At 26.7% G+C, this 27197-nt stretch overlaps 1 protein-coding gene across 7 annotated transcripts in view; it reads left to right on the plus strand.

Annotated features, from left to right (window-relative positions):
* LOC122507326 (whirlin) overlaps positions 1–27197 on the plus strand; it is a 240588-nt gene that overhangs the window by 23377 nt on the left and 190014 nt on the right. The window contains exon 1 of one of the 7 annotated variants that reach the window (XM_043619983.1): positions 18316–18394. The exons of the other annotated variants lie outside the window; for them this stretch is intronic. The gene's annotated coding sequence lies outside the window, so the exon portion shown is untranslated. Of the gene's footprint in view, positions 1–18315; positions 18395–27197 lie in introns of those variants that run through there. 7 annotated transcript variants of the gene reach the window in all.

The raw sequence follows: 27197 nt of genomic DNA on the forward strand, positions 1-27197 counted from the left end.
TTTATCAGAATTTTTATTTCGAATCGTTATTTCCATGAATTTTTATTTTGAGATACAATTTTTTTTTATCAAGCTGAACTCTCATATTTAATGAAAAATTGCAAAAAGTTTTCTCCTACAGTTGAAATTTAATAAAAGATATATCCAATTTTTAATCAATATGGAAACAGTAATATAGGTGAATATGAATATAAATTTTACAATTATCTTCTGAATGATCAATTTGTAAATATTGTTACATATGTAATTCTAGAAAATCGACTATATTGTTTTGTGCAAAATATATACCTATATTTTCTGTGTAGTTGACATAGTTTTGCGAAATTATCTTCCAGCCTTTTTATGTTGCTTCATAAAGTTGATAACGGTCAGAATATATCTTCAAAGTGTTTCTGTTTTTAATAGTGACAAATAAAAATCAAGTATTAAAGTAATTTTTGTGTATTCAAATTTTATGTAGTAAAATATTTTTTATATATGTTAAAGTAGGATTTAGAAATTTAATTTTAATTTTTAAAACTTTAACTTACGTGTCCTTCGGACAAAAGAAATTGTAAAGGTAGTGGATTCCCCCTCAACTTAGTTATTGATTCAACTAAGAGGTTGAGAACCCTACTCTTGAATAAAATGAGAAGATAGAAAAATTATTAGGATGTTTGAATTGAAACACAAAATTAAGATAATAACAATTAAATGTATATATTTTGCCCAAAGTCCCTATTACAGATAAATCTAATTTTATGTGTAAGACGAGTAAGTGTGTCTGTGTGAATGAAGTATAAGTGTATGTTGTGACACGTAAGATCTTTACTCACTACTGGGTGATTCTTCCTTGGTAATACGAATCCAATGAATGTGTCTTGTCTTTATATCCGCTTCACGATGTTCTTCCGAAAAATTCAGGAAATACCAAATCTAGGTTCACTAGATTGATATTTCGCTGTGAACTTTAATATTCTTTTTAAGTTGCACAAAGTTTAAGATCTGAACCTCGTAAATAAAGGATGTCTTCTAATATATATTTGAAATTAATATTATTTATTTTTATAGCTTTACTTTATTTTCCTTTTTGATATAAGAGTCTTTTACTTTACTTTGATCACTTTAATTCTTTTATATTCCTTTCACAAATTCCTTTATGTTTATTCTTTATATTTTTTTATATTCAATTTCATTTATTTTATTTTCAATATTTTCTTTTATTTCTTTTATCCTTTTTAATTATATGACTTTATTTTATTCTTTATATTTCAATTATATATTTTCCAATTCAACCTTTTTTACTTCTATTTATTTATATTTTTCTCAATTAAATTCACTTTTCTTAACAAACTTCTTATTAATTTCTTTGAACTTCTGAGATCCTTTTATACAACACGGCCAATTGCCGGACTTAGGTTTGCCTGGCCCAAAAATGCCGGCTATAACTACAGGCTACAACGGCCTGGACTAAACTGCCCAGATTTCCCTATGTCGATCACTTTTATTGAAAGACAATTTAGTGGGAGAATTCATAGTTAACGTGGCTGTTGCTAAGCCGATTTCTGCAACCTTGCAGATTTAGGCAGTGGCGTGATCCGAGTTCGGTGACTTGGATGCACCACTCCTTATATTGAACTATTTGCTTGCCTTTGATAATTTCTATCCATTTCTCAAAAGAGTTAATAAGCTGTTTGTGAAAGAAAGGAATTTATTGAGAAGTATTGTATTATATTCTTAAGTTTTTTTACTTTAAAAATTGTCAAACTCAAAAAAACATTAAATTCAATCTTTATGTAGAATTGGAATTTTTGTCAAATTTGGGATACCTTGGATTAAAATTACCAAAGTGAAGAGTGTCCCTTTTGTGAAATTACAAAGGGTTGTTTTTCGTGTAAATGTTTTGAAGCTTGTTAACAAAATCTCTTGTTGTGTATAATTCGTTGTTTATAATTCGGTTTTTTAAGTATTGTAAATAATTATTTATGATATAAAAAGTTACGGAGTTCGGCCGTAACAATATAAAAAATGTAAAAAATAAATAGAAAAAAATATATATGTAGTTCAAAAAGAATACAAAACCAGTTTCTTCGTAGATATTTCTGAAAGTTTGTTATTATATGTTTCTTCTCCGTTAGGGTTTAGTGACTTTATAAACAGTCAAAAAATTGATTTTTTAAATTTTCTTAAACAATATATTTTTAGAAGTGTATTTGCAATTTTTTAAAACTCTTCCAGTGAAAAATGAATGGGATGTACTGTATAACATGTAGGCGCGCTGGATCGCTCCAGATCAGGCGCCAGTCACACCTGGTGCTTAATAGATGTTCCCCTATCGTCCTCCACTGAGGTATTTCGGGTTTTTGATTTTCAGAGAACTCAGGATAATATGAGAAGCAAGTTTAATTTTCATTGTGAACGTTGAACTTAAAATATCGAACGCCTCTCATGTCATGACAGAAAAGTTAGTTGAAACTTAAAATGTGCTTTTCTCAAAATTACATTTTGACTAATACTTTTATACTTTTTTGTCAACTTTTGGTGTTCCACAAGAATCATAACTTGGACTTCTGCTTTTTAAATTATTTATCAATGATATCACTTCTGTTTTTAAATATATTTTTTTCATTGTTTGCAGATGACCTAAAAATTTGTAAATCAATTGAGAACAGTAATGACTTTGAAGACATCCAAACAGATTTATCTACCCTATAGGCTTATATGATTGTCTATTAATAACTTATAAATCATAACATATTTTTAAAATATAAAATTTATTAAATATAAAAACAACGGATATATAAATATCCGTTGTTGTTAGGGTAGGTAAAAAATAACATTTTTTAAAAACTTTAGTGGTTTTTGTAGAAAAAATTCTTGAAAAAGATCTTTTTTGGCATTACAAATGGTGTATCCCCCCTTAAACATTTACAAAATACTTTCTTCGTCTAATCATTAAATTTTAAAAATTCCTTAAACTTCCTTTCAACAATAGTTAAACTTGAGTTTTATGTCAAAATAAGCAAATCCTCTTGTTAAGTGAAATGCATAATATATTTACAAAGAGACTATAATATCTTTGATTGACGCACGTGTAAGCAAGTATAAATATATCAAAGGCAATGCACTGTAATCCAATATTCTAAATTCCGTTCTTGAAGTACATTTGTTTTATGAGCATTTAGTGGCTTCTCTTATGCTAATTTACATTCAATAAATTCCTATTTACACAACTACTTTTCACTTGTAACTATTTTTCCTAAGGATTCTTATTTTATTGTCAATTTATACATAGATTAGAATTACTAAGATTAAGTAAACTATGAAAATGGTATTTTTGTTTTATACATTACTTTTTTCTGTTATTTAGAATTGGCTTTTGCCAATTTTAATATTAAATGTTAAAATAATTAAATGCTTCAATAATGAAAAATTTGAGAAAGAGAAAAATAAAGTATTGTTCTACTTTATTTTGAAATCAAGAACCGTAAAAGCAATAAGAGCGGATTTTCAATTTTGATTTCCCTGGGGTGAATATTACTGTAAGCACACAGTTCAGTGGCAGCTGCCACTTTTCAAAGCCTTTGACAAATTCCTTTTTCCTTTTTCCTTTTTATTAACCTTTTTCTATCATTTCAATTAATAAGAAGTTAGTAGAATTTTCATAAGTAGAATTTTGTTTAATGTGTAAAATTTGAGATAATTAAAGATTTTTTAATTCCGTAAAGCAATTACCATAGTCACTGATAGTTTTATAGTATAGGAGGTTTAAAGTTTGTAAGTTAATTAAATTGACCAGGGGCGTGGAAAACATCTTTACTCCACTATTATTATTTTCAAATCAATTCAATTCCATTCAATATTTATTGCAAACAAATATAAAATTACATAAATAATAATATCTCGGGGATTATGTACAGTTATCAACGTCAATATCATGTCATGTCAATTTTAATTAATAAGATTTATTATCTATCAAATTTTGTATAATTTGATTCTTTAAATCAATATGAATATCTTTCATAGTAACGAAACAATAAAATTCAATATCATGCTCGTACATTCATGTCCAATCAGCACATAAGCTTGCCACGACCTTGCCACAAGCTTTTTACAATATTAAAAAATTATTTAATATTCAATTTTTATTTAATATAACATATGTAATTATAACAACGTTATAATAAAAATGTTATTAATTTCCCCAAAGAATTGGAGTTGTGCACTATTATCCGTGATCAGTGGATAATAATAAAAAATTTCCCCAAAAAAAAATTTTAGTTATTAAAATTTTTTAAAAATCTAGGTGTTCTGAAATTTCTAATTAAATTAATTGAAAGTAAAATTGTAATTTTACAAAATTTCAAATTAAAATCTTTCGAAGTTCATCTACTTATGAAATATGTAAACGCAACTCTTTTAAAATTGAATTAATTTGAAAATATTTAAGTAAAATTAGATTTCAAGAATAAGCACAATAACTTTAGAAAACAACAATTTTTCGCAGGATGTCGATCAAAATTCCCTGACTTTTCCAGGTTTTTTCAAGATTTAGAAAATTCTCTGACATTATCAGGTTTTTCAGATTTTCAGGTTGCGTGGCAACATATAGAAATTTAACTTTTCTAAAATTTTTGTAACCACTTAAAACTTGTTACTTTTAGGTCAATAGGGTCACTAATAGATTAACTAAAGTTGGGAATTATATTCCCCATTTCGAAGTTTAAGTTAAATTCGATAAATTTCAAGTTTTCTAAATAGATGCTCGCTTTGAAATAAGTTAACTTCTGTTCGCTTTAATTCACCAATTTGTGAAACAAAGAAATTAGAGGTATTCAAATACACGAACGAACACTGCCACTGGATGTGTTGAGTTCGGTGGAAAGTTGTAAATTTTCAACTGTGCAGCTGTAAATACAGGGAGGCGAATGTCAAGGAGAAACAGTAGTTGATTTAAATGCAAAGTATAAGGGTATTTGACGTTAAAACCTGGCAACATTAACATCAATAAAATAGTGGAAGTGACTTTAGAGTTTGGCCGCACGTCATTGACGGACCTAAATATATGTATAGTGTGAGTGTAGTAAAATGTTACCAACTATAGGTAGAGATGTAAGCAAAGGTTTGTAGCGAATGGCGAAAAGGGCGAGTAGAGGGAAAAAAGAAGAATAGAAGCTTCTGAATGAAGTCGGCTACTGGGTTTGCAGTATTGATCGCCCCATCCTCGTGCTTTTAAGAGAAAGCTCCTCTTCAAGCTTCCCCTGACCCTTCTTGTCCTTCCTTAACCTCACCCGTTATACCTTTTCTTCATATATAACAACAAGCACGCAGACCTCCAACCAACCCCTGCATCTGCTGATACTACTTCTGCTGTTGCGTTGCTATTGCTGGCAAACAAGCTGATTTTCTCAGTGTCAAGGTTGGGTCAGACTCTCCTATGCATATACAACAGGAGGGTGTGTATCGTAAATGGGCAAAGCTCCCAAGAATTTACCAATGGGTCATACAGATCACTTTGGAATTTAATTTATTTTTCCTTACACCGTTCTCTAGAAGAAAAAAAATTACTTTGTGAGTGGCTTTGAAAAGAAAGAGATTGAAGGTCACTAGGTAACTGAATACCACTACTGCATTCAATTGGAAACGTATTTATTTTTTAAGTAGAAAATGATTGCTTCCTAATTTTAGAAAATATGTTATCGTTGAGGAAAAGTTTTTTAAATTGAATTTTTTTAAGCACGAGAAAATGTTTCAGTATTTCTCCGTATTATTCCTATTGAAATTAGTTTTCAAAATTATGCATCTCTGTTCTATAATGTCTCTGTTTATTTCTGAAAATTGTTGATGCTGTTTCATGTAAATGTATTTCTCAAAACTTCCAAACACATATGTTAGATAAGATTTCTAGGAATTACTATTCTGGTTGTTTGTTTCTAACCGATTAGCATTAAGCAGAATTTTTAAAATTGAATATAACCACCCACTTTGATAATTACGTACTGGAAGTACGCAGTGGCAACTGAGGTGTTTTAAAGATGTCCTAAAATAACCATCGAAAATGGTATATTCAGACTCAAAAGTTTTACATCAGGAATCTCATTATTTTGAGTATGTCGACTTGCAGGACTTTTGTTAAATACAGAATTCGACTACCTAAGAACGATTACAAAATAATAATTATAAAAAGGGCTTTTGCCTGATGAACAGACCATTCACAATATATCTTAACTGATAATGTTAATAGTTAAGTCTGCAACGATGTTAGAAATTTTTTATTATTATCCACTGATCACGGATAATAGTGCACAACTCCAATTCTTTTGGGGAAATTAATAACATTTTTAAAACCTGCCCGAGTTGAACTTTTAGACCTGCTTACCTCCTTAAAACTGAGGGTTTGTAAGGATGTAATAGGATGAAAGCAGAGTTTATTTGCATTGCAAGTTAACTCTGATTACCTCCTGCAAACCCCTGGTTAGCGACAAATTTAGATGGTAAAAGGAGTAAAGCAGGTGTTCCTAGAACCTTATTAAATACTGCTTGACCCTTACTTACAGAATTCTTTCCTCTCCCAAAACCCTGGAAAAACTGCTCATAGCATATTTGAGATCATTTTTAACTAATTTTTATAATAACTTTAATTATTAATAAATGGCATTATTATTTAATGATTTTTACTTTTTTTTTAATTTAATCGTGACCAATAGCGAATTCATAAATAATGTTAGTATATATGTGGAGATTAATACATATCCATTTATATATAAACAAAAATTTTTAATTTAATATTTGTTAATTAAATTATTTAACGGTGTATATAATCATTAAATTGCATACTTATACCTATACAATACTGAAAAATCGGAATAAACGCAAACCTACGAAATAAATAAAATCTAACGCACGCGAGACTTGAACCTACGACCTACGGACTACGGACTACGAAACTAACGCCCTAACCACTATGCTACGGAACCTAACTGAACACAGACGCTCTATTTTCAGTGACTTGTTGAGTGATTCAATAAAGCATTAATTGACACTAATACACTACAGCAAATAAATAAATTGTTTAATAATAATAACCTTTAAACATTCATAAATTAATATTTTTATTATTTAAAAAAAATGTCAAAACATTTCAGTTAAAAATAATATTTATAAATTAATAATAAAAAAGTACATGTTTCGGTAACCTATTCGCAGTTTGAAGTTAATTGTTGTTTACATTTTGGTTTCTTAATCTTTTTTTAATTTTTCTTTTCAAATATTTTCAATTTTAAAATTAATGTATTGAAAATCTTTGAATTGTTGCAAAGAATTTTATCAAAAAATTTGATAATAATAAAATTCCTTCAAAGAATTTCTTTATTTAGAAAAATAACTAAATTCTCAAAGAATTTTATTAATATTTTTAAAAATCCTAATTAAATTTTTTTGAAAAATTTCTTTGAATTTTTTTTTAAACTAATGGAGTTTCTTTAATAATTTTAATTGAAAATTTCAAAAGCAATTGAATTTTATGAAGAAGAATTTTATTAAAATTGTATTGAAAATAAGTCATTTCTTGCCAAGAATTTATTAAAATTTTAAGAAATAATTAAATTGTTTATGAAGAATTTTATAGAAATATTTAAAAATCATGAAATTTTACGAAAAATTCAATTAAAGTTGTTTCGAAAATAATTGAATTTCTTTAAAGAATTTTATTAAAATTAAGTATATTCAAAATAATTGAATTCATCATAAGAATTTTAATTACTTTTCGAAAATAATAGAATTATTTTAATTCTTTTGACGAATATATTCAAAAATTGTATTGAGCTAGTAATTTAATTCTTATATAGAATTTTTTTAAAATATTTTGAGAATAATTAAATTGTTTTTCAAAAATTTTAAATTCTTGTTGAAACTAAATTTTATGGGAATTTTTGAAAATAATTAAATTCTTTCGTTTAATTTTATTTTAATTGGGTTAATAATTATTTAATTCTTGCAAAGAGTTTTAGTATTTATAAAAATAGTTGAATTATTTCAAAGAATTTATTAAAGTTTAAGAAAATAATTGCAATTTATGAAAATATTTAAAAATATTTGAATTCATCTAAGGAATTCAATTAAAATTGTTTTGAAAATAATTGAATTCCTGCAAATAATTTTACTATTTATAAAATTAATTAAATTCTTGCGAAGAATTTTACTATTTATAAAAATACACGGAGAGAAGAGTTGCAGTAAATGTGACAGAACGCGTTTAGTAAATCATTTAGTGCACCGGTTAGTGGCGCCAACTGTATGTTTAGTATAATACACTACGACACCTCTCTGTTTAGTAGAATATACTGTTTGCTCAGTGTATCTTACTATCTTACTAAACAGTGCAGTAGATGGCACTGTCTGTACCGTCAGTCCAAACCTAACGATTCTGTTTAGTAGATTTAACTGCCATGTCAGTAGAATCTACTACGCCCTTCTCTCCGTGTAATTGAATTTTTTCGAAGGATTTATTAAAATTTTAGAAAATAATTGAATTCTTTCGTGAAATTTTCAAAATAAAAAATTTTGTAATTTGCAAAACAATAATAAGTTGAATATCTTGTTCCGCGCGTAACATTTCCTATTGCGTAAGAATGTAGTAGAAGCAATACAGGGTTTGAGGTTCAATTAGGACTTAAAAAGGAGTTGTCAGAGTTAAATAGAACTTACGCAGGAGGAAAAAAACACCAAGGGTTTGTTAGGTGCAGGTTAGGGTTAAATTATACTTACCAGGAGGTAAGCAGGTCTAAAAGTTCGACTCGGGTGGCAACATTAACATTAATACAATTTTTTAAAAAAATTTAACTTATTATTAAAAATAATGGATTTATAGAAGAATTTTAGTTAAAAACACTAAAAGAAATTGAATTTTGAAGCAATTACAAATGATTGGAGAAATTCAATTATTTTAAAAGTAGTAAAATCCTTCTCACAAATTCAATCATTTCTTCCAAAAATTTTCATAAAATTCTTGGCACAATTTTTATTATTTTCAAAAATAGTTCTCAATTCAATGATTTTTAATATCTTCTATTACTTTAATAAAAATCCCCCATTAATTAAAAAATATTTTAATAAAATTTTATGCAAACATTTCATTATTTTCATAAATAATAAAACTTTTCCAGGAATTCAATTATATATAAATTATTTTCATAAATAATAACATTTTTTATAGGGATTCAATTATTTTCATAAATAATAAAACTCATTGCAGAATTTCAATTATTCTAAATACAATTTTAATTGAATTCCTCGAAAAATGTAATTATTCTTAAAAATTTTATTAAAATTTATCAAAGAAATTCAATTATTTTAAAAACCTTTGCCTATATTTTCAATACATTTTTAATTAAATTTCTTCAAAGAATTAAATTATTTTCAAAAATTTTAATGAAATTCTTTGTAACAATTCAATTTCTTTTAAAATAATTTTAATAAAAAATCCTTCGTAGAAATTTAATTAATTTCAAAAATTTGTCAAAATTAAATTATTTTCAAAGTCTACTATTTCAATAGACTTTCACAAAAGAATTCAATTATTTGAAAAGAAATTTTAAAGAAATTCAATTTAACAATTCAATTATCTTTATAAATAATAAAAATTTTCTCCGAAATTCAATTATTTTCCAAAATTTTAATAAAATTCTACGCAGAAATTTAGTTAATTTTAAAAATTTGTCCAAATTCAATTATTTTCAATGTCTACTATTTCAAAAAATTTTCACAAAAGATTTCAATTATTTAAAAAGAAATTTTAATAAAATTCATATCAAGAATTCAATTATTTTCAAAAGTAATATAATTCTTCTTAGAAATTCAATTATGATCCAAAAATTTACAAAAATTCTTGTCAAAATTTTAATTATCTTTATAATAAATAATAAAAATTTTTCCGAAATTCAATTATTTTCAAAAATTTTAATAAAATTGTTTACTAAATTTCAATTATTTTTAATACAAAATATTCATTGAATTTCTCGAAAAATGAAATTATTCTTAAAAATTTTATTAAAATTTGTCAAGATAATTCAATTTTTTTAAAATTTTTGTTGTTACAATTCTTTATATGAAAATGTCAATTTAAAGAATCATTTAATTATTTAATAAAATATTTTTTGTTTTTGTTAAATAATTGAATTGTTGTAGAATTTTCTTATAATATTGATTAAAAATTAATTTCATTTTAAAATTTTAGATTATAATTGAATATTGAAAGTATTATACCTAGCGTGGATTTTTAGAAATAATTGAATTTTCAAAAGGTTTTAAATTAAAATCTTTGAAAATTTGAACTTTTCATACTTTTAATGAAACATTCTGTAGAATTTATTTTTCTCCAAAAATTTTAATGGAATTTTTTTTAATTATTTGAAGTTTCTAATTTCTAATATATTTAATTGAAGAATGTCAGAATAATCGAAATTTCGTAAAATTAAATTGTAAATAAAAGGATTTGAAAATTCTCAAAGAACTTTTTCAAAAATTATTTTTAAAAAATTGACTTAAAGAAGAGTTTTAGTTGAAAATTCTAGAAAAAATGAATAATCGCAATGATGAAAATAATTTTGAAAAAAGTTACACTAACAAAGCAGCAAGTTTTAATTATTATTAAACTTGAAGAAAACGATCGCGAGTGATCGCTTTCTTCATGTTTTCTAATAATATTCTTATGTTATTGAATTAAAAATTTTGGAAAATTTTAATTTCTACGAAAAAATAATAATGTATGTATTTTGCTAATTTGTACGGAAACTCAGAGATAAAGCACTTAGCAGATTATGTGGAAATTAAAAAAATGACATTCATATAATTTTGTAATCGATTGAAGCAATTTAATTAGAGACGAAGGTTATTTCTTTTTTAAAAATGTATAAAATAGAGAATTGGGGCGTCCAATGTTACATTTTAATGACAGCCATTCTATTTGCCTTATCTGACATTTTAATTAGAATTGAAGTGCCAAGAGTATATATAATAAATTTAAGAGAAGTTATATTATTAGCATATCATTATAACGTCACTCATTAAAATTCATCTCTTGTAAAAATGTGCTCAGAAAAGAGAATCAAAATTTATACATCTATTAAATGAAATATTTTTATGAAAATTATTATCGCAGTTTTTTTTATTTAATTCGTTTAGTATAATATTATTCTTTTTTCGCAATTTCAACTATGAAAGCTAAATGTCCCTGTAATTTCCGTTTGTAATTATTCAGCAAGAAGAGAATTTATACTTTGGAAACTAACGTTTATTATTTAAATTATTTTCTAAAAGCCGTTTGAAATAAAATTTGTTTTTTTTTACTAAAAGTTTAAAGAATTGTTTTACAATTTTTTTTATAAAAAATGTTGAATGTTTTCTAAAATGTTTAATCAGAAATTAAAATTCTTGATTGGAAGAAATTTGAAGTTTATTAGTGTCGAATGTCACTGTTTCCGTGAAATCCAATTGGATGATATCAAAGTCCGGAAATTTATGACTCCGGCCTTAATTGGTCTCTAGGGCACATTTGAAAAACAGCTCGTTTATTTCCGGAATCAGCGTCCGAATGTCCCGGCTCGTGCAATACGCAAATTACATCAAATTTTGGGTATAAAAAAAATATTGGCATTCCATCTCTCTTCTTTTCTTTTTATCAACTCTTTGCTGGAGATCAAACATCAAAACAACGAAAATTTCTAAACAAAATTTCTTGATTTTATGTAGTTGTAATGAACCAGTAAAATAGAATTCGTTCACTTATTTTTGTATATTAATGGTAACCAAAAAAAAACAAGATTTTTAATTTTCTTTAATGCTACCTTAAAATATTGTTCTTAATAGAAAAAAATTAGATACTTATTTCTTAATTTTTTTAAATTCATTTTTAAACTTCTGATTTTCAAAGTACGGTGTTTTTTTTAATAAAATAATTAATTTTGAGTCTCCTGGCTTAGATCTGATTAATTTTGTTGTAAATAAAAGTATTAGTTAATTAACTTTAAGTATAAAAAGTTTTAGTAATGTATCTGTTTGTCAGATTTCTCACAATATTTGACATTGAAGACAAAGAAAATCCAATTCCCATAAGACACAGTGTTAAATGTGAAAAGAGAAAATTATTTATATCTTTCGTCGCAATCAATATCAATCAATATCTTCTTTAAACAATTATCCATCAGTATATCAAATTTCATAATATTATCTGTTTGTTATTTCTGTTTGCTAAAGAACCTCCTTAATAATGTTGAAAATGATTTCATGTATGATGCTCGATTTTTTCAACCTCAAGAAAAAATTCAGGATTTAATTTCTAGTTGACGTTTATATTTGCATAAATAATATATATATCTACATTTTTATGTATTATAATTAATAATTTTATTCATGCATTTGAAAAAAATTTTACTATGTTTTCTACCTGTTTTAACGGGTATAGTTTCAATTTTCATTCTTTCGGATGAGTAAAATCCGTTAAAAGTTTATTAATTACTTATCAACTATTTTTAGTAAAAGATTTTGTAGCATATAATTAAATTCCATCAATTTTCGTCATTAAAAAAATTATCAATTAACATTTTGGAGATATTTTGACGAGAAAAATAAAAATTCACCTTTTTCAGGGACTTGTATGACCTGAAAACAATTAGGTTTTTGAGATTTAAATCTAAATATTATAAAAAAAAACTAAAAAAGTAAACAAAAATATAAAAATTAAAAAAAGACTTTCCAGTTCACATTTACCTTCACTTGGTGTAAGTTGGGCAATATTAAAAATAGTTTAAAGATTTTAATGGCTAAAGAACGTGATTAACGAATTTCAACGGACCGATAAGTTTTTATTGGAAAATTCGTCCGCCATATTGGATCCGCCATTTTGAATTTTGATAATTGGACATTAGATTCGTAATAAGCGACCCCAAAAACCCCTAAGTAACAAGTTTCAAACGATACTAATTAGTTTTTAGAAAAATTGTCCACAATATTGGATCCGCCATTTTGAATTTTGAAAATTTGAGTTCAGATTCGTGATCAGGGTCCTCTAATACCCCCGCGAGTAACAACTAAACACTTTAAACAATTTCATACTTTCCGGTGAAATTTTCCAAAAAAAAATTGAACTTCAGACTCTATTTTTGAGCCGCCATTTTAATTTTTTATTTTCTCTGTAGTCCTATCTTGTAGCTTAAATATTTTTGTCACGTTATTTGTAACATTCGAAATTATTTTTCTGCTATTTCGTAGTAAAAAAAATTGAAAATTAACCAAAAATTTGAAAAAATCGGACTTTTTTAATAAAAAACATTAATCTTTCTTGTTTATGAATTTTTTATTTTTATTTATTACGCTATTCGATAGAATGCATATGAAAACATAAGAAATGATGATTTATGAACTTTTCTATTGATTTTTAAGTACCGAAATAAGTCCTCAAACTTCAAGCCAAAATTTTGTACATTTAGGCGTTAAAGGGTTAAACGATTTTTTAATTCAATAATTGATCCAGTAATTATTTTCCATAAAGTATATAAGTAATGTCATTAATTCTTTTTGAAATTTTAAAGATTTGTAAGATTATCATTTATCATGTAACTATTTTAGACAAGGAAAAAGAGGAGTGCGTGGGACCTAAGTATATACAGTAAGATGATTCTAAAGAATTTTTAAAAATACATTTAAATCCTGGAAAGTAATAATGATGCGAAAGGTATATCAAATACAAAATATATTTTTAATTGGGGAAGTACATTCGTTAGTCTCTTGGGATTCGTATAATATACAGCATTTAAAAAAATTTTCATCACCATTAGACACACCCAAAATATCACTTTTGTTTACTTTTTTCTGCTCCTTGCAATTCAATGCGTGTTTCATACAAAACAGTTTTTTTCTAAAAAAAGAAAGAAAAGAAATTTTTTCAACTATATCATTTGTGCAGAACATTCGCAATTTACAGGAGTTCATAAAGCAAAAACTTTTGTATAAAGTTTTCTCCTAAATTTCTGCTTGTACAGTAGTGTGGATATGCATTTGTCTCCAAAAAAAAGAAAAAAAAAATAGGTTCGTGCATTATACTTTATTCGCGGCGGGACTAAAGGTGAAGGTAATTTCAATTTTAATATTGAGGTTACCTTCAGTTCAGCGCAATGTGCCATCAGGGAATGAAGAACCAATACTTCAGTATCGAACCACGTTTTACATGATATAAAATTTATATGAGAAAACCTAGTCCTATGCTTATAACTTTCTCGTTTATACATCAGAATTTTCTCTTTTATATCATGAAATTTTTAAAAGCGTTTTAGCAAAAAAAAGTGAGTTAAAATTTTTAAAAATTCCCATTGGGAAACTACCGTCAAGGTTGATTGGTTAAATATTGGAGCAATTCTTATCGGCGTATATAGTAGCAAAAATAATAAATTGTATAATTTCCCAGGATTTTATTTCTACATAATGAAATCGATTGTTCAGCAAATATTTTGCTTTACTAGTAAATTTATAATAATTGTAATTAATTGTTGTAATTGTCCAAATTTATGAACTTATCCTAATCTATATGTCAAGTTGCATACCTGATGGCAAATTGAAGAGAAAATTAATTAAAAATAATCCCAGTGGCATTAAAATCCGTGGGATGTTCCTAGGGTGCCCTTTCGATTCATTTTTTTCTCAATTTGATATATCCTTGGAAAAACTGTTGTGTTAAAATCATCTTTTGGGGGTCTTAAGCATATATGTTTGGGACGAGCTTAAAACATTTCCCAAACATGTCCAAAATATTATTAAGACATCTTACTTTGCACTGTGAAGTTTCAAATATTTATTCCGTATTCCATTGCTAATAATTTGATGTTCATTAATTTGTTAACAAATTTAAATTAATCACCTAACTCATTAAGTGAAACTTGATGCAAAACGTTAATTTTTTTTTTGTTTTCACTGAATATATTCTATACCCTCTAGTTTAAAATGAAAATTTCATTAATGACTTTTCATGGTAATGTACATGCACGAGGTTAAATTTTCGGATGCTGAATCTCAAAACGTGTGTTAATCCACGAGCGCACTCTTGTTTTGAACTATGCTATAACAAAAGCTCGCGCAGGTGTGCGCACTGGCCTCCCATACAAATGGCTGTCTCAAGCAAGTGGTGCACAATAAATTCCCATTACCTACATTTGAAATTCATCGCCTTTCAAGATAATGGCCTGCTTTCCAGCTTTGCATAATAATAAGTTCGCCAATTTTTTTTTGGGAGCTATTTTACATGTTTTTTTTCGTCGTCCAGAATCAAAAATTATAAGTTCGTCGTATTTTTTTGACTGTTTGTTCCTCTTCTTTCTTCTTTGACAAATATTAGTTGAATGTATTTTTGAAAATGATGACCAATGTATAATATTTTGAATTCGTCATTCTTCGAAATTGTTAATTTATAACAAAATGTTAAAATATTTTATGTCTGCTTAAGGAGAAATGATATTGATTCAGGATGGTTGCGATCAAAATTATCGTCTTTCATCGTTAATATTTTAGAAAGTCTTGTAGCCTAGTGATCAGTGTGTTTGCTCAGCGGTGCGCAAGTAGTAGGTTCGAATCCCTTCAGATGTTATTCTAATTTTTCTCGTACTAATTTTCGTGTACTTTAATACAAATGCTCCTAATCCCTTATGGTAATGATCTCTGATAATAAACAATAATAGTTTAATCGTTGGTAATTTTAAACAATGGTTATTGTGATCGATGGTTAAAACATTAATAGTATCAATTGAAGGGAATTGTAAACAATGTTAGTTATAATTGATGATCGTTCCAATCTTTAGTAGTTGTAAACCTTGGTAGTTACAATTGTTGGTAGTTGTAGACAAACGGAAGTTACAATTTTGGTAGTTGTAAACAAATGGTAATTAAAATTATTAATAAATAGAAGCAAAAGTATTCAATGTTATTATATATTGTAGGCAATGGTAATATTAACAGTTATTAAAACTAATTAATTTTTAACTGTTAGTAATAGCGATATTTATCAGTACTGTTCCAAATTGTTAAAATAGCCATATTCTCTAAATTCTTCAATAATAAATTAAAAATAATCAATGGCAATATTATTATTGATAAAACTATCTATTGTAAAGTTTTAATTAATAATTATCCATTTTAATAAATGACAGTAGTTGTTGACGATTTGACAATTAAAAATTCATATATCCAAAGGTTGATAATTTTAAACAATATAATTCCGATACAGTTAATGATATACAAACGAAGTGAAAAGCGAATTTTCAGAAAGTACAATGCAGAAAAAATATTGAATAGAAGAGACGCGCTCATTATTAGTGTCGATATTATTATTATTATGTCCGTAAAATATAAGAGCATTATGTTTATAAATAAAATGGAAAATTTTCAAAAAAAAATCACCGATATGTATATTAAGCATTTAAAAAGTTTAAATTTAAACATTCCTCTATACACGGTTATATATTGATTATATATGTATATGGAGAGTCATGATTTTAGTTCTTTGAAATTACATTTGCACAAAACTCATTAGACTAATTAAACAAGAGGCAGAGAGTAAATTAATGCTAACAAGCCTTCACGTAAATAATGTTTATCCTTCACATGTAGGTGTAGGAGTCAAAGTATTTTATATTTTGTTGTATATTATGTGAATATATATTTATGTATGTTTTGTCTATTTGCAAACATGTGTTACGTAATTTATGACATATATGGAAATTTTTTCCCCACCCCAAATGGGATGATAATCGACAATTAAGGATGAATTAAAGGGAAAAAAGGGGTTGGGGGAATGAATATCTTGATTAGCACTGCTATCGATCTTGTTTCGACTATATAAGTATCGATGGAGGCAATTAACTCCCGGTCAAAGCCCACAAATCTCGATGATGAAAGTTGGCTTGATAATCGACCACTTCTTCTTCTGCATCGTCTTCTTCTGCGAGCAATTGCCTTATTGGCACGCAAACTGTTCCTAGGGCTTCCTTTTCAGTAAAAGGTTTCCTTCAATTCGGTCACTGATCCTCATGCAATTTCATTTACTTATTTCTCCACAATTGATTACTTTTTCTATTTTTGTTTCATTAATTTTCTATTGCTTCTTCAAAAATATGTATATTGATATTCTATTTATAAGAGACTTTCTATATCAAATGCTATGATCCAAAACAATGTCCAGAACATTGTTGTTTTATATAGATGAAGTCCTCTGAAACTCTGCAGTAATAATTTTGTTACCAAATTCTAGAACTAATTTTGAACAGATGTTCCAGAACTTGTTGCATACTTGTTACTGGAATGATGCAGAACAATATGTAACAGAACTAATTGCTGACATTATCATTCACTTGAAGGAGCTAAACTAATAGTGAAATAATAAAATTTAATTAGTAAATTCTAGAACTAATTTTAAGCACATATGTTCCAGAACTTGTTTGTGCACTTGTTACTAAAATGATGCAAAATGTGATAGAAATAATTGCTGACAATATCATTCACCTGGAGGAGCAAAAATACCACAAAGATTCAACAACAGCAGCAGAATAAGTTCTAGACCATTTGGTTTTTTGTGGCATAGTAGCAGAATTTTTGCAGTTATAACAAACTAATAAAATTTGTAGAACTAATGAAAAGTTTCTAGAAAATTTTACTAACATTGCATCTACTTAAGATGGCTAAGCAATGTCATACTCTTTAAAGATGAAAGCACTGAAACACTCCATTAACAATTTTACCATACAAATAGTACTTTAAAAAATTTAGAAAAGACTTTTCGGATCATATTTTATATTTTTCATAAAACCAAAAAAGAAAAACATTCAACATGTTGCGATACATCATATACAGACTTTGATCGCATTGCGTCCCATAGTCCTAGGAGCTGAGGGTAAACTGATCTCCCCTATATTTTCCTCTTTCCGAAATGAGAAATTATTCGTTTGAAAATCAGTTGACAATTAACGCGCGTGTGTTTATGTTGCTCTGTTTATTATGTGCTCATTTATTTGTGTATCTTGTTCTTATATAATATGAAGACAGTTAATGTGATGATTGGAGAGAAAAGTAAGCATTTAATTGTAATTGAAGGCTTCAAGTTTTCTTTTCAAAAAACATTAAAAAATAACGTACAACTATGGGTTTGTTAAGGATATCGAAAATGCAAGGCATATATTAAAGTAAATTCAATTCATAAAATAATTGAAAAAAATGTCAATCATGACCATGTTCCGGACAGTGAGAAAATTCTTAGTAGATAAAAATTTTGTGTGATTGTTTAAACGAAAGGTGTTGATGATTCTTCAGATCGTCCACCAAAAATTTTACATAAGGAATTAAAAAATGGAGACATAGATACTTTGATGATGTTCGTAAGGTAAGGATTAATATGAATTAATGTCAGAAAGGGCGCGATTTCAATATTACCGGAGACTATACAAAATCTTTACACGAAATTTTAAATACAATTGACAAATAATTTAGAAAACTTTTTATTACATAATGACAAGATTCATAACATTATTTTTTTTTCAACTGAACAAAATGTAACTTTCTTATGCAATTAATGTCCAATTTTTGTTGATGGAACATTTTATAGTTGCCTAAAAATGTTTAAACAACTTTTTATTGTTCATAGACATTATGCGAAAACATTTATATTCCTCTAGCTTTTTCCTCTTACCAAGCAAAATGACAACATCATATCAGAAAGCATTTGATATTTTGATATCTGAATGTTTCAAACTTAAATTACAGTTATTCTCGCCTCACCAACTATTGTTTATGTTGACTTCGAGAAAGCTATTCATAATGCCATTCGCTTTTGTTTCGCAATAATTTTTATAAAAGGCTGCGGTTTTCATTTAAGCCAAATTTTTTGCCAAAAAATTCAAGAATTAAATTTAGTTACAGAATAATCAAGAGAAAATTCAGAAATTGGAAATTTTCTAAAATTATTTATATTCTAAAACACTTTATTTCTCATCAGTATTCGAAATGGATGCACTAATTTACTTCTTAATCCTAGAATTAATTTAATACACTCATTTCGGAAAATGGATGGAACTTATTGTAAGAAGTAATACAGAATAAATGTTAGAGGATTAAACTAAAACACAGTTTCGGAACTACTCCGAAAGAAAATCATGACAATTGCTCTTTAAAGCTGTTCTGAATGGTCTAAAACATTAATGTAATGTACACACTGAGGACTTTCAAAAAAGGGTTCTTGAAATATTTAAAAAAAACATTAGTAAAAGTAGTGATGACACAGTTGTGGATTTATATTTTTAAGAAAGATTCTTGTACGTATCCATTAATTGTGGTAAAAACAGAAACTTTTGTATAGATAAGATGTGAGTTATTAATATTCAAATTTCAAACTTGTGTATAGGATTATATTAAAAATTCAACACAGGTATCTTGTCTCCTAAAATAAAAAAAGATTTTGATATTCTCACCAAATCCAAAGTATACAAAAACAAAAATTTCTTCCCGCACAGCACTGCTAAATTTTCAGGAAAGTTTCACGCTAAACATTTATTGAAGTGGAACATTTAAATCTTTACACAATTGTCACTAAACTTTGCAAGTATATACTCCGAAGTTCGCAAGTAAACCTTTATAATAAATTTTTAGGAAAGTTTTAGTGCTGTGAGGGTTACAAATCATTTATTAGGGACCTTACGTCCGATATAAATTTTTCGAGAAAACTTCAGATGGCTTAATTTTAAATTTTTTTAATAAAAATTGAAAACTAATGTTTCATAAATATTGTAGAAGTAGTTATGGTAACAATTGAGGCAGTGTTATAAATAATTCTACAATTATTATTTCCAGCGTTATTTGCATTGGGTTGAAAATTATGGTCATGCTGTTCTCCTTTAATAAATTTATTCCTTGCATCGAATTAATGCTTTTTCTTCCTATTTAGATATTCTGCATATAGGAGAAAATTGGATAATTTTCACTTCGTTTAGAAATATTTAAATTTCGAATTTAATTTTCGTCTTTAAAAATTACTAGATTTTTGAAAAATTCATACACAAGAAATTGGTTTTTTACATTATATTGGTTTTCGATTAATAATTTTTGTAAAAGATAAAATATTTAATCTGAATTCTCCTACGTTTATATACGTGAATACTTAAAATATTATCTTGAAAATGTATAAATTTTCGTAAATTACATTCTCGTCTTAATTAAATTTGAAACATTTGAATAATCTGCACGTAGGTATTTAAACGGTTAAATTCGTTTGCTTTATGGGAAACTGTATTTTCATGCTGTGATAATAATAATTAGATAAGAGGAGATTTTTAGTCCTTAAGAGGAGGGGTAAGGAAAACAGATTTATGCTACAAAATCAGATAATTTGTTATTGTAAAATTAATAATTATTAAATGCTAGGGAGACGATTATGTATTTCAATTCCCCTTTGACTTCCACTTTTACTTTTCAGTTCACTTTAATTAATTTTCACTTTTCTTTCCACTTCCACTTTAATTAATTTTTACTTTTCCATTATCACTTTCACCTTTGATTTCACATTAACTAATTTTCACTTTTCCTTCCACTTTCATTTCTATTTTTGATTCCACTTAAACTAATTTTTACTATCACCTGTGATCTTATTTTAATTATTTTCACTTTTACTTTTGATTTCACTTCAAATTATTTTTCACTTTACTCTTCAGTCTAATTTCCACTTTAATAAATTTTCTTTTCTAAATTAAAAGAATTAAATATAAAATTTTTTAAAAATAACGAATATATCGTATATTCAATAAATCACTTAAATTTAACAAACAGAATTTCAGAACAAGATTGTCTAAAAATAAAATAAGAGTAAAAATGAAAGTAAATTTAGAAATGAAAGTTAATTAATGTAAAATCAAAAGTGTAAGTGTAAAGAAAAATCGAAAATTATTTAAAGATAAATAAAAACTAAAAGTGATGATAGTGAAAGTGGATGGAATAAAGTAAAAATTAAAAAACCCTTTGCGGTATACATTACATTACAACACTAATTTAAGAAACAAAAATGTTTATGGGGGTTTTTGGGGTCGCTAATTACGAATCTGAAGTCCTTTTTCTAAAATTTAAAATGGCGGATCCAATATGGCGGACGAATTTTCAAAAATTAGTCGAAGTCGCTTGAAAGTCGTTACTCGGGGGTTCTATCGGGGTCGCTGATTACGAATCTGAAGCCCTTTTTCCAAAATTCAAAAATGGTGGATCCAATATGGCGGACAAGAATATTTTAAAATTATTAAAATTGCATGAAATTACTTACTCTGGGATTTTTGTGGTCGCTGATTACGAATCTGAAGTTACTTTTATTTAATTAACTTTCTTTTTTGAAATAAAAGTAACTTCAGATTTTTGGTGATCCCAAAAATTCCCGAGTAACAACTTTCAAGTGAATTCGATTAATTATTAAAATTTCGTCCACCATATTGGATCCACTATTTTGAATTTTGGAAAAAGGATTCAGATTCGTAATAAACGACCCAAAAAACTTTTTAGAACGAATTCACCCAGAAGAAATAAACTTTTTAAGAGTACTGGGTTACCACTATGTTGCAATGGGTTAAAATGAAAGTGAAAACTAATCAGAGTGAAAGCAAAAGTGGAAGGGGAAGTGAAGTGAAATTATCTAATCGACCCCTAAGTCCATAGAGTAATGGCATCGAAACTTTCCTAAAAATTTATTAAATATTTACTTGCAATATTCGGAATATTTAATTGCAATGTTTATTGAAAGTTGTGTACAGATTTAAATGTCCCGATTAAATAAATGTTTAGCGCGAAGCTTTCCTGAACATTTCAATAAAATCTTCGCATAATTATAATTATAATTATAATTATGCGAAGATTTAATTTCATGTTCAGGAAATGTTCAGGAAAGCTTCGCGCTAAAGATTTATTTAATTGGGACATTTAAATCTTTACACAATTTTCACTAAACTTTTCAGTTAAATATGACGAATATTGCAAGTAAATATTTAATAAATTTTTAGCAAAGTTTCGGTGCTGTGGAGGGGGGGGGGAGAGAAAATTTAGAGTAACTTTTTGCATTTGTCTACACAAAACTCTTCGTTCTTTACTATCATTCCGCACAACTGTCGAGCAGACATTGAAACGCAGCCTAGAGCAACGAAGCTTCAAATACTCATAACTTTGTCAATTTTGCTCTGATCGACTTGAAATTTCGACACAATATTCTTCCGATATTATGTATTTATTTAAAAAAAATTTAAATGCAGAAAAAAGTTTAAATGCCTAACACCTCCCTTAATAAAAATCGAGATTGTAGACGAAGGTCAGAGTTTGAAGAAGCGTCAATATAGTGTTCATACTGAACAGTTTGCAGCTAGTTATGACGGATTATGCGAAAGAAAAGAAAGCGGGGGAAGAGAGAAATAAAGAAGCTTTATGATGGGGTAGGGCAGTGGGGTCATGAATGAGAAAACAGCGTCATTCGACTTGAGAATAAACGCGACCTGCTGCAATATAAACACGACCCACGACTCGACGTCTAGATTGCTTTTGAGAAATGAGGTCGGTTTTCTTTTACCCTTTCCCTCCTCTCAACTTTACTCAGCTTCACTTCGCAGAGGAGACTTTCATATACCTGTTACGTTCTAAGAATCTTTCTGAAAACGCTTTTACTGGTAAACCCTGGAACGAAGAGTGCTCAACAAAATTTACATATGAACACATGACTGGAATTGAGCTATACATGAACAAATATATATGTGTATACTCTATATATTTAAATTTAAAAGAATTATATTTTCATTTCGTTTTCAAATTAAATATTCTTTCCTACTTGGACGCAATTAGTTCACTTGAATTTTTTATCCACATGGCAAAAATGCTTGGTGGTGGTTTTCAATATTTATTTCCCTTTTTTTTAAAGGGAATTCAAACTAGAGATATATTTTTATATAATTAAACAGATTTTATACAAGCGGGATGTTAAGTACCCAAGAGTGAGTATGTGCATACGTCATTTTTCGCTAAAGGAAAAGTAAAGTGAACTACTTTGCTAAGTGAGATATTTAAATATCAAGTAAGGCACTTCCTAGAACACATTGAACCCATGCTCGACACGCAAACCATGCCGACGTAAAGACCAACTGACGGAAAGTCATCTTTATTCAAATTTCACTTGCATTTCAGAACTCATGCAGTTGTAGGAAAGATCATATCTATCAGCTTTTACACGTGTTCAATGTACCCAGATATCCTTCGATTAAGGGTCAAGTACTTTCGAATCCATTCAGTAATTTCTCATTCTTAAATGCGAACTTCACTCAACGAAAGTTGAAAAGTATTTCTGAAATGGAGCAGTTTTACTATTTTTTTCTAATACAGATGATGATGCTAATAAAATTATATTAACTTCAATTTCGGTGTTAAACAAATTTTTTGACAAAAGAGAGAGATTTTTTGTTCTCTGCATCAATACAAACAATTTTTAGAATTTTGAATCGCGAATTTCAAAGAGTTTTGTGAATAATTTGGAAACATAATCATTAGAACTAGAGGATTTGATAGAAATGTTTGTTTTTGCATACTTTTGGATTTGGTGAGAATATCAAAATCTTTTGTTATGCTATGAGACGATGAGATACTTGTGTTGAATTTTTAATACAATCCTGTACAGAAGTTTGAAATTTGAATATTAATAATTCACTTCTTAGCATTACAAAGGTTTCTGTTTCTACCACAATTAATGGATACGTATAAAAGAATTTTTCCTGAAAATATAAATCCTCAACTGTGTCACTGTATAGTTCTGCTAATATTCTTTTTGATAATATTTCCAGAACATTATTGGGGATTTCCTGTGTATGCATGACAAAAATGTTTTAGATCCTAAAGAGGACGGCATCGTAGAACAGTTGACGTGATTTTCTTACGGAATAGTTCCAAAACTGTGTTTTAGTTTAATCCCCTAAAACTTGTTCTATGTAACTTCTCTATGTTCGATCTATTTTCTCAAAACAAGTGAATTAAATTAATTTTAGAATTTGGAAGTAAAATTGTTAGTGGAGCATTTTAGAGTACTGATGCAGGAAACAAATTTTTAGATATTTTTCTAGTTTTGTTCTTGAATCTTTTCGATATGCTGTTTTTGTATTTAGAAAATAATGTTAAGGATCTGTTAGTAACATAAAATATTCAGTAACTGCTTCTATATCTTTTCATTTATATCTATCAAAACGGCCAAACACGAGTATTTTTTTTATCTCAGTTTTCGAAATGATTTTTTTGTTTGTGAAAAAAGTTGAAAGTCAGTTTTTTTGAAAAAAGGTCCGTAAAGTCCGTAATTTGATTGAGAAAAGACGAAAATTTTGTAAATTGAACGATATAATTTGGAGAATTTTATAGAAATTACAAATGATTGCAGAAATTCAATTATTTTCAAAATAATTCGCAGAAATTCAACTATGTTCCAAAATTTTTATAAAAATACTCTTCAAAATTTCAATAATCTTTAGACATAATTAAATTCTTTTCCAAAATGCAACTATTTTCAAAAATTTTAATAAAATTTTTGGCAAAATTTCAATTATTTTCGTAAATAATAATATTTTTACAGGTATTCAATTATTTTCGTAAAAAATAAAATTCTTTTTAGGAAATCAATTATTTTCATAAATAATAAAACTCATTCACTTATTTTTAATATAATATTAATCGAATTCCTCAAAAAATGTAATTACTCTTAAAAATTATATTAAAATTCGTCAAAAGAATTCAATTATTTAAAAATTTATTGTTAACATTCTATATGAGAATTAAATTTTAAGAAACATGCAATTATTCATTAAATTTCTTTTTTGTATTTAAATAATTGAATTCTAGTAAAATTTTCTAATAAAAATTGATGTAAAAATGGATTTCAATTAAAATTTTAGATTATAATTGAATATTAAAAGCATTAGAGCGTAATTTTTAAGAAACGATTGAATTTTGAAAAGGTTTCAAATAAAAATATTTCAAAGTCTGGATTTTTCATATTTTAAACTAAAAATTCTGTGAATTTTTTTTTTTTTAGTAAGTTTAATTGCGGATTTTTTTAAAAAATTATTTGAAGTTTTTATTTTCTAATATCTTCCGAATAATTGATATTTTGTAAAATTGAATTATAAACGCAAATTAATTTGGAAATTCTTAAAGAACTTTTTCAAAAATTTATTAAAAATAATGCATTTACAGAAAAATTTTAGTTAAAAACACGAAAAAAAAATTTAATTTTAGAAAAATTACAAATTATTGCAGAAATTCAATTATTTTCAGGAGTATAACAATATTCTTCGCAAAAATTAAATATTGTTCTAAAATAATCAAATTCTTCTTAGGGATTCAATTATTTTCATAAATTATAAAATTCGTCAAAAGAATTCAATTCTTTAAAAATTTGTTGATAAAACTCTTTATGAGAATTGATTTTTAAGAAACATTCAATTATTCAATAAATTATTTATTTTTGTATTTAAATAATTGAATTCTTGTAGAATTTTCTAATAAAAATTGATTTTCATTTCATAAAAATGAATTTCAGTTAAAATTTTAGATAATAATTGAATAATAAAAGCAATATAGCGTAAACTTTCAGAGATAATCGAATTTTGAAATTAATTTTTTTGGAAAAGTTTAGTTGAATTTTTTTTAAATATTATTTAGCTTTTATTTTCTAATATTTATTTAATTGAAGAATTTACGAATAATTGAAATTTTGTAAAATTAAATACCTATTGTTAACAAATGGATTAGAAAATTGTCAAAGAACTTTTTCGAAAATTATTGAAAATAATCGATTTAAAGAAAAATTTTAGTTGAAAATTCTTGAAAATAATAATTAAATTGATAATGATTTTATCACTCTGTCATCTTTAATTATCATAAAACATGAAGAAATCGATAACTCCGAGTCTTCGAGTTTTCGAAGACTCGGAGTTATCGATTTCTTCATGTTTTATAGTTATGAAAAATTTAATTTCTAGTTTTAAGTAAAATGTTCTCTTATTTGACTCGGACTGGTTATATTTTTGTCAGTAATTGGTCCGCAATTGTTACTATAAAATTTTTAGTAGTACTGTTAATAATGAACAATGTTCTAAAAGTTTTTCTAATTTTACCATCACTGAATGTTTTTGTTACTTTAAGAGGATGGTATTTTTGGACATCCTAGTTAGATGACATGTTAGTAACTCGTTCTGCATAATATCTTCTGAAATTATAGTTTTTTAAATCATTTTAATAAAATTGTTATTTCCGCTTTCTAAATTATTGCTTCCGAAGAACAATTATTGTGTAGCTATACTTTTGGATCTGTTGCACAATCTTTTTACCTTTGCGTTTTCCAAATGGAATATCTTTTTTAAATTAGCTAAGAAATTAGAATTAAGAATTTTGTAAAATGAATTACAGTATATTTTTTTTGTCCTTTTGTTTCTCCATTTGGATCCCATTTTCAGCATCCTATTATAGTAATTTGTTCTGTATTGGTTAAATGATGGTAATGTGTATCATAATGTCGAACATCTTTTGTAAATTGGTTGTAGAATTTAGTAGTAAAATTGTTACTGCTACTAAAAAAAATTCTGTACTCTCTAAATTTGAATAAGCGAAATTTCACTGTTTCACAGCGATAAGTATACAACTAATTCCAAAAAGCGTATATACGCTAATTAATTAGTGAAATTTCACTGAGTTTTTAGCGAAATTTCACTAATTCACAGCGTATATACGCTAATTGGAATCAGTTGTATACTTATCGCTGTTTCAGATTTAGAGAGTAGGTAAGTTTTTGTAAGTCTGTTATAACATCTTTCCGGTATTTTGATTCTTTGGCCTAAGCCTTAAAACACAATAATCTTTCCGGTATTTTCATTATTGTTGTTCTAAATGTTTGTGTAACAATGTAACATCTTCTGAAACATTTTTGCTATGTTCTATTGTTAACTAGCCTTGGAACTTGTACTTTTCTGTTCTGTATATCGTTACAGATTTTTTCGTTATAAATCAACACATAGCTCTTCTTCTTCTTTCTAATATCAATGTTTTCTGAAATTTTTAATAAGTAAAACTACAAAGAAACATTAGAAAGAATATTCCATTTTTTATAAGAAACAATTTCTGTTTTCTTAAAATTTTGAAAC

The sequence above is a fragment of the Leptopilina heterotoma genome, unplaced genomic scaffold, assembly GCF_015476425.1.
Source record: "Leptopilina heterotoma isolate Lh14 unplaced genomic scaffold, ASM1547642v1 Lhet_46, whole genome shotgun sequence".
Taxonomy (NCBI): Eukaryota; Metazoa; Arthropoda; class Insecta; order Hymenoptera; family Figitidae; genus Leptopilina; species Leptopilina heterotoma.